Source organism: Gossypium hirsutum, chromosome A05 (assembly GCF_007990345.1).
Source record: "Gossypium hirsutum isolate 1008001.06 chromosome A05, Gossypium_hirsutum_v2.1, whole genome shotgun sequence".
Taxonomy (NCBI): Eukaryota; Viridiplantae; Streptophyta; class Magnoliopsida; order Malvales; family Malvaceae; genus Gossypium; species Gossypium hirsutum.
The window spans coordinates 76227714-76237196 of NC_053428.1; positions in this window are offsets into that span (position 1 = coordinate 76227714).

Genomic DNA, 9483 nt, shown 5'->3' on the forward strand with positions numbered 1-9483 from the left:
ATAGTTGTTCGTATTTTTATTTCACTCTTCCTTCGGGCATACCATCCCTTTACCGAATATACACATCTCATCATATACAATAGGCAGATAAACTTTCACATAAAAGTGAGCTCATGTGACATAGATATATTGTATAATTTCACATAACCTCTCACACTAATCCGATGTCACATAATCATAGGAATAGTCTCATAGATTGCTCACGTATGCATTACATAACTACCTTATGATTTAGTTCAAATCAAACTCACATATAAACTTGGAGTACATACCTGTTTAACCTTTCGCATTGAATATATTTATAAGCAATTCTTATTGCGAAGTCTTATAGCTTTAAACTCTACTCGGATTATCGGCGAGACCTTTAGCTCAGATGAAATCTCCACACGAAGTCAGCGGGTCTTAACCCAGACATAGTCACCACATATGGTCATCTGGTCTTTAATCCCGGGTTTACATCATAGAGTTTCATGCATATTTATACACATGTTACAACATTCACATCGACTATCATATTTGTAATTCATTTACCTCATCAAATATCTAATAAAACACACATTCTGCCGTTTGTCATTTGGCCACAATATATATATACACATCTCATACATATCTCACATTAGCCATTTGGCTTTACCACTTATCCATCTCATACACGTTTCGCATTAGCCATTCGGCTTTACCTCATATCCATCTCATACACATTTCGCATTAGCCATTCGGCTTTACCACATATATACACTTCCACGTTCATCACATTGGCCATTCTGCCTTATCACATATATGCATGTTCACATTCATCACATTGGCCATTCGGCCTTATCACATATATGCATGTTCACATTCATCACATTGGCCATTCGGCCTTATCACACATATACATGTTCACATTCATCACATTGGCCATTCGGCCTTATCACATATATGCATGTTCACATTCATCACATTGGCCATTCGGTCTTATCACATATATGCATGTTCACATTCATCACATTGGCCATTCGGCCTTATCTCATATATGCATGTTCACATTCATCACATTTGCCATTCGGCCTTATCTCATATATACACATTCACATTCATCACATAAAATCCTAAATCAAAATATAAATTTTCATGTATTCACATCACAATTATCCAAATATACTTCACATACCACATATACTTTCATGTATACACTTTGTCTTGGCTGAATCTACATCTATCATTTTCCAATGAATAATTCAATTTCATGCCATACTATCATTTCATATTCGAATACTTATAAACTTACAATTTCACAAATTTTAATATCAAAGATCCATCTAACACTCATATATCATTTTATAATATCACAATTTAGAATTCACGTATGGGTTTAATCGATAGCTTATGAGCAACTAAAACAAGTTTTATCCATGTTTACAACATAACCACAAATTCTCTACAGGTTGTTTTCCTGAGCAATAGTCGTTAAATTATTTGTAACTGGGGCTACGAAATTCCAAATTATGTGCCGTTAATTTTCCATGAAAATAGACTCGTATATCCTCTATCCACAAAATTTTCAGAATTTTTGGTTTGGCCAATCAATACCAGATTTTTCTTAAAGTTTCCCCTATTTTACTACTTGACTACTCTGACTACTCTTCACTAAGAATTTAATTTCTCATTGTACAGAATTAAAAATATGTTTTCATTTATTTTTGTTTGAAACTAAACTCATTAAGGAGTCTAAGCATAAAATTTTATCTTATAATCATTTTTGTACGATTTATAATGATTTTCCAAATACTGAACAGTGGATTTCGGAGCCATTCTGACTCTGTCTCACACAACTTTGAAAATCTTATTATCGGCAACCCCTTTACTTACACGATTTCTTTTATACGAAACTAGACGCATCAAGCTTTAATTACATAATTTATTCAGCCTTTAACTCAACTCCCACAATTTATGGTAATTTTTCCAAAACACGCTACTGTTGCTGTCCCTAGCAGATTTATACAATTTACTCTGTAAAGTTCTCATTCACATATTTAAAACATAATATCATATATGCCGTCATTTAGAAAAGTCGTTGACCTTAACGTATATACATAATTCATATTCATCCCGTTTTAAAACTTAAAACTTACAAAGGAATCAAACTCAATTACTTAAGAACTTACTTTATTTATTTGAGCAACTGCGGATAGGCTACTCGACGGCTTTCTCTTTCCCCTTATCTGATTTAGATCCTCTTTGCTCATGAGCTTAATTAAAATAAATGAATTTGTTTCATTACTTATTCAACATTACTTCTTTAATAGTCACAGTTGATAATCGTATAACTTCAGTGCATAATGTGTTTATGAAATATACCATGACTAACTTTTATGTTTATTTCACTAATACCTAATTCACATGCACAAACAAGAATTCACATTACTTGCCATTGTAAATGGAACCTAGATAGCCAATTACCATGGCCGAACATACAGCCACTTATATAAATAACACAAAGTGATACAAATTTATTTTTACCATTACAAATCATAAAAAAAAATGACCAATGCATACGACATCAATAATATATATACATACCAAATACCTATATTGCATACTTATCAATATGAACTTAAAGCCCTATCCTAATATTCATGTACATATTATCCACCATTTCCAAACCAATTCATCAATGCAATCATACCATTACAAATCAACTTAAAATAACCATATCTAATAATCAAATACCTATAGCATTGCATATTTCTCACATAGCAAGTACAACTAAATTCATTATTAATATATATATCTAAACACTTAACTACAAGATTTAATCACCATTATCAAATCATAAAATAGCTTATAACCATCATTTATATTTACTTCACATAAACCGAAATAACCATTACATCATCTTTAATACACTTAGCATTTTACCCATTTAATCAAGCCAAATCTCAAGACCATTCCATCATACAAATTATACCATAAATCATACTTACAATTTAAGTTAATACATGACCGAAAATCACCATCATTAACATCATTATCAAACCAAAACCAAAACACATCTATCATCCGTATACCAAGCTTACCAAAACAAACTACTATGAGTTTCAAGCTTATTGACCGAATCTCAAACCTCAAAATTCTAAGTTTAATCCATGTGATAAGTAGAGTTTGAACTAATCATCCCAAACATGCATAGATTTTCAAGAATCATTCAAGACATACCTCATTCTAGCCATCTTCTAAGCCAAAAATTAAAGCAACCAAACTTTCTTCTCCCTCCCTTTAGGCTACGGCAATGGAGGACAAGGATGAACCAACTTTGGTTTCTCCTCCCACTAACTATTATCTAATATCTCTTTTTTTTTCTTTTATTAATTCATTTGTAATATAATATCTTAAATCACAATACATATTATATATATAACACCATATCATGACCGGCCACCATCTCAAAAGTGGGTAATTTGACATGCAAGCCCACATTTTTGAATACATGCTCTATTAGATCACTTTATATATTTACCTAACCTATTTTACCAATGTTTCACATAAGTCCCGTTTCAAAATTTCACATACAAATGGCAAAATTAATGCTTGAAATTTTTTACACATGCATTTACTCACCTCATGAACATAGAATATAACTTTCAATTATTTATAAAACTCGGTTTCGTGGTCCCAAAACCACTTTTCGACTAAGGTCTACTTAGGACTATCACACTTCGTATAATGAGCTATAGGGATGGATAGTCGTTATGCAGGAGTACGTACCAGGGACTGTCATTGAGTTACAGACACGACATTATTATGGTCCGGATGACCAACTACAATCGGGAAAAAAAATTTCATCGGATGTTCTGGATGTTTGATCTATGTGTACACGCACATTTCCCCACTGCCAGTCGTTTGTGTAAGTAGATGGGACCTGGCTATACGAAAAATATACACAGATCCTACTTATTGCAGTTGCTCAAGACGGCAACAAGAACGTGCTCCTGATAGTATTTGTCATCGTAGATAAGAAAAACATGAATAGTGGGAATTTTTCCTTACTAACTTGCGGAGGTATGTTATTAGTAACGATAATATTTGCATCATCTCCGATAGAGGGAAATGATTAATTGCTGCCATTAGGCGTTCCGGTGTACCATGGAGATTCGTTTACTACATCCGACACATCGTAGCTAACTTCCCTCGAGATTATAAGAATACAGACTGGCGGAGATAAGTTGTGAGAATGGGTAAAGGATGACATTACCTTTTCAGTATAAGTTTTAATGTTTTAGGGCAATATTGTAACTTATCTTTTCTTAATGCATATACAGCACACGAGCTAGAGCCACACATTTTTTGCCAAAAAATAACTCGACTTGAGAGTGACATGGAGGGTCAAACGAACACATCTTTCCGAAAGTGGTTGGGTACTATGGAGTCGTGGCAATAGGCTCAAAGTTTTGACGAAGGCTTTCGTTATGGTCAAATGAGCACAAACTTGGTAGAATGGATCAACGTTGTATTGTTGAAAACATGATATCTTCCGATTTCATCTATTTTCTCGGCTACATACTACAGGTTGGCTACCTGGATACCTAGAATGGGTCAGCAACAAGTCAACTAGATGGAGGCAGGATATGTGTTTGTCGAAGATGTCAGGGATGCAATGTTGCAAATTATCGGATGATGAGGTCGATGAATGTAGAAGTATATTCACGATGTGTTAAAACGTTTCAAGCTATGAAGACCATCGATCACCAACCCAGTATACCAACTAGGTCCTATGGAGTTGATTTCCAAAATAAACGGTGCGATTATAGGAGGTTCCAAACACTTCATTATCCATGTGTGCATGTTGTGGCAACGTGTACTAAAGTCTTGCTCAATGTTAAACGATTTGAAAATGATGTGTACACTTTCAAGTGCACATTGTGTGTCTGGGAGAATGAGTTTCCCGTCCTATATGACCTATCTACGTGGGAGGTGCCTTCGATGACTTTCGAGCTTGTCCCAAACAAAAGGTTACATAGGAATCCAAAAGGTCGTCTGCAATCATCCAGAATCCATAATGAAATGGACATTAAGGAGAAATCTTATGATAAGTGTTGTGGATTATGCAGATTCGCTGGTAATAATCAGAGGAAATGCCTGTAGTGAAACTACCATATTGGACAATCGTCACGATCGGGTAGGAATTGAGCTTATGTAATCCAATGTACCTAATTTATATTACAAAGTTTGTTCTAATTTTTAATGTTGTAATGTATTTAATTTATATAACAAAATTTATGTTACAAAGTTTGTTCCAATTTTTAATGTTATAATGTATTTAATTTATATAACAAAATTTATATTACAAATTTTGTTCCAATTTTTAATGTTGTAATGTATTTAATTTATATAAGAAAATTTATATTACAAAGTTTGTTCCAATTTTTATGTTGTAATGTATTTAATTTATATTACAAAATTTATATTACAAAGTTTGTTCCAAGTTTTAGTGTTTTAATGTTGTAATGCTACAATTAATCTAATTAAATAAATACAAATATTGTCTTTTCCTTGATTTGTATTTTTTTAGAATAAAAAAAGTACAAACTTTGTAATATTTAAATTGCAAGAAACCCCTAAAATTGATGGTTTGATGGTGTGGTCCTAAGGGTATATTTCTGTAGGGGTCAATGTTCATGTTGTGGGTGATCGTGGCGATCAACATCCTCTTCAATCACAGGTGGGGATGTGCAAAACATGGAAGAAAAATTATATGTCCCGAACGCCATTGATGAACTTGAGTCTGGAGTAGTGCTGTATTGCGGTAGATACGACCAAAGAGGAGTGGAATAATGCAGTAGATACAGGCTGGGAGAAGTGTTGTACTGCAGTAGTATTAGACTAAAGATATCAAACTCGAAATGATATCCATGTAATGACGAGCCCGAGAAATAGTCATTAACCCGCAACTCTGGATGATAAGAACTATTAGCGGAATGTGTATGCTCGTGCTCACGCTCGGGCTCGGGCTCGAGCTTTCACTCGAGCTCAGGCATGGGCTCCGGCTCTGGCTCTTGCTTTAGCTTAGCCTCTATATCGGGCACTGGCTCGTATGCCTCAAGTCGATATATGTGTGGGGGGACTACAGTCGACTTCCTCGCCATTCGATTATCCCACACTGCAATATATTTCTGGTGCACAACCCCCCAACTATATATTTCCATGCTTTCCTCTCTTTTTAATCCCGTGAATCTTCACCAACTGTATTGGCAGATTCGGGATATACTGGATACAACCAAACTGTCGGAGTGCTCGATCCCCGTAATACCACTCGACTGTCCGGAAATTGATAATTGGTGCGTTAATGCACCATAGGTGAGAATGAATATGGGCAGATGAAGGTATAACAGCCGCAATTTCTGGTTTCCGATAGGCATCCAGATAAACTACACGATTAATAACATGGTTAAAATTTAACACGGTTCGAGTAAGATATACAAAGAAATTACATGTCACAAATATTGGAATAGCTTACGCCTTCCCCGGGATATTGTTCAATCATCAGACGATATATCAAGACAGTGTACGACTTCCCGATACCCGGATAAAAACTTTATCTATGAAAACAAATTACATGTTAGAATAGTATCGTTAGAATAGCATCACTAGAAAAAAAATGTCAATTAATAATAACTTAAATTTTATCACATGTTCACTAGTGGAAATACGTATGGTTGGTGCTTAACCGATGCCAAGAATGGCATTTGGTAAAGAGCCCATGGCTATAGCAATAGAAGACATCCACCTATGTCTACGGTATCAGGCTTTGTCACCTGACAAAGCTCATGATACAACATAGCCAGAATTGGAAAACCCTAACTATACGAGTGAACATTCTGCAAATCAGCTAATAGGGGTAAATACATTAAATGAACCCTATTGTTGTTCACATCCAGCATCACTATGCGCCCTATAATATGCATAATGTACACTCGAGTTACGTACATCACCTTCTGCTCAGTCAGCCATGAAAATCTCAAACTTGTAAATTTGGACTCAGTATTGTCGAACAAGACTCCTAGTAGGCTATAACAAAGGGAAACCGACTTAATTATCGTACTTACGCCCGTTACGGCACTCCCGTAGATTGGGAGCCCAAGTTGCAATGCAACATCCTCCAGAGTGACAGTGCACTCCCCACACGGCAAATGAAAAGTATTGGTCTCCATGCGCCAATGCTCGACCAATGCGGATATTACATCGTACTGCAAATTAAACATCCGGATCAATGCTACTGACCCAAATCCAACTAACTCCAAGTATGGCATCAATCGTTCATCCAGGGAGTATCCTAAACCATTCACCCAACCCCTTAATGCGTGGTACGGGCCCTGACAGTATTAAATTACAAAAAATAGTTATAATAACATAATTTATTTTCGTAAATTACGTAGATATTTTTTTAAGGGAACCCGCGATTAACAAATAACAATATATTACCATATTATTAACTGTGTTTGATATGTGACCATCGTTTTTAATCAATGAACCCATTGCGATACCTACAATTTCAAAACAAATTTCGGCTATTAATTTCAAAGTTTGATAGATTTTAAATATTTATCAAAATACCTAAATTTTATATATTGCTTTTAATTACAAAAAAATACCAAACAGGTTTGCCCACATCTTATTTTTTGCTATACTACATTAACAAAATAAATATATCTTATAAATTCTAACTCAAACTCTAACTCAATGGTCCCATTCACAAATTTCATCTCAATGGTTTAATCTTTTACTTACATAAAAAACAAAAAAATTATATTAAAATAATAAAAATAACATGCAAATAAAAAAATATAACATAACATAACATAAACGATACATAATAAATACGAATATTTTTATTATTATTTTAAAATGATAATAAGTAAAATGTATTGGTTTAAAATATAATATATATACATATATAATAACATGCCAACTTAATTATTGTCAAAAATATATTTTTTTTGCATAGAACTTCAAAAGAAATTTCATTTATAATATTTATAAAAAAAACAAAACAAATTTAAAAACATAAACTCTTATTATTAATTATAAAATCTTAAAAAATTAGAATATATAAACTAATTCCTAATTTATCTCATAAATTCCAACTTAATGGTCTCATTCATAAATTCCATATCAATGGTCTCATCTTTTACCAACATAAAAAATAAAAAAAATAATATTAAAATAATCAAAATAGCATGTCAAGTAAATTACATAAAAAATAAATCTAATAAACCTAAAACACACATAACAAATAAATTATATAAAAAATAAAACATTATTTGTACGTAACATAAATAGGCTATTTTACTTCAATAAACATTAAAAATAAATTATGAATGAATGAAAATATAAAATAAATACAAACATACCTTAATAGTTCTTTTTAACCAAATAATACTTTACAAAAATAAAATTAAAAATTAAATCCGAATTAAATCAACAATAATAACAACAAAAATAAAATAAATTAACATTAATTTATAACAAAAAAATACATTTTCTTAAACACCTAATCTTCCCTAAACAACAACCTCTCCTTTCCTTTTCTATTTATTTTTTTCCTTCTCTTTCTCCTTCCCTCTCTCTATTCTCCTCCTCTTTTTTTCTTTCTTTTTCCCTTCCCTCTCCTTCTCCTTCTCCTTCTCCTTCTCCTTCTTCTTCTTCTCTTATTTTCTTTCTTCAAAAACTCTCTTTCGACCAAAAATAGAGCATTGGGGACCATTATAAGGTCCCCAAACACACAACTCACAGGCAATGACCCGTCCTATCCCATCGCCTGACACCGGTGCCGCATTTGGAGATGGCGTGACCAGTGCCACCTCTATCAGAGGTGTGACCAATGGGTGCCGCCTCTTCACTAGGCATGACCTAGTGCGATGTCGTATCTATGACAGCGGATCGGGTTTTGGGTCCGGTTTGTATCATATACGACCTGTATTTTCTATTCATCATTGCGTATTAAGTTACCTCCACCATTTTTTTATTTTTATTTTTATTGTTTTCATGCAAATTCTGTCAGAATACTAAGGTGGTGCTGCCTATGCACCACCCTCCACCCCTTTGAATATATCATTTTAGTACATAATTTTTAAAACATGTAATTTCAATATATAATTTTTTAATTTTATATTATATAGATAAAAAAACCGGTTAGATGAATCTAAGTAAACTAATTATTGGTATAATGATTATAAATCACTTGCATTATCTAAGCTTTTCTGTTAGTAATAAGGTTATATGTAATTTATGGTGTCATAATGATCTCATGGTATTCATGATTTTTATCCCAAACACGAGATGTCGTTTATCCAACTTAACATAGATAGGATAAATCGGTTAATCCAGTTTTTTAATTTGTTTTGAGCTTAATATAAATTTGGTTAGGGCTAGCTAGTTGGGTTTGTATAATGAAATCAATCTATTCAATTCCAATTAACCAAAAGAACCACTTTAATCAAAATA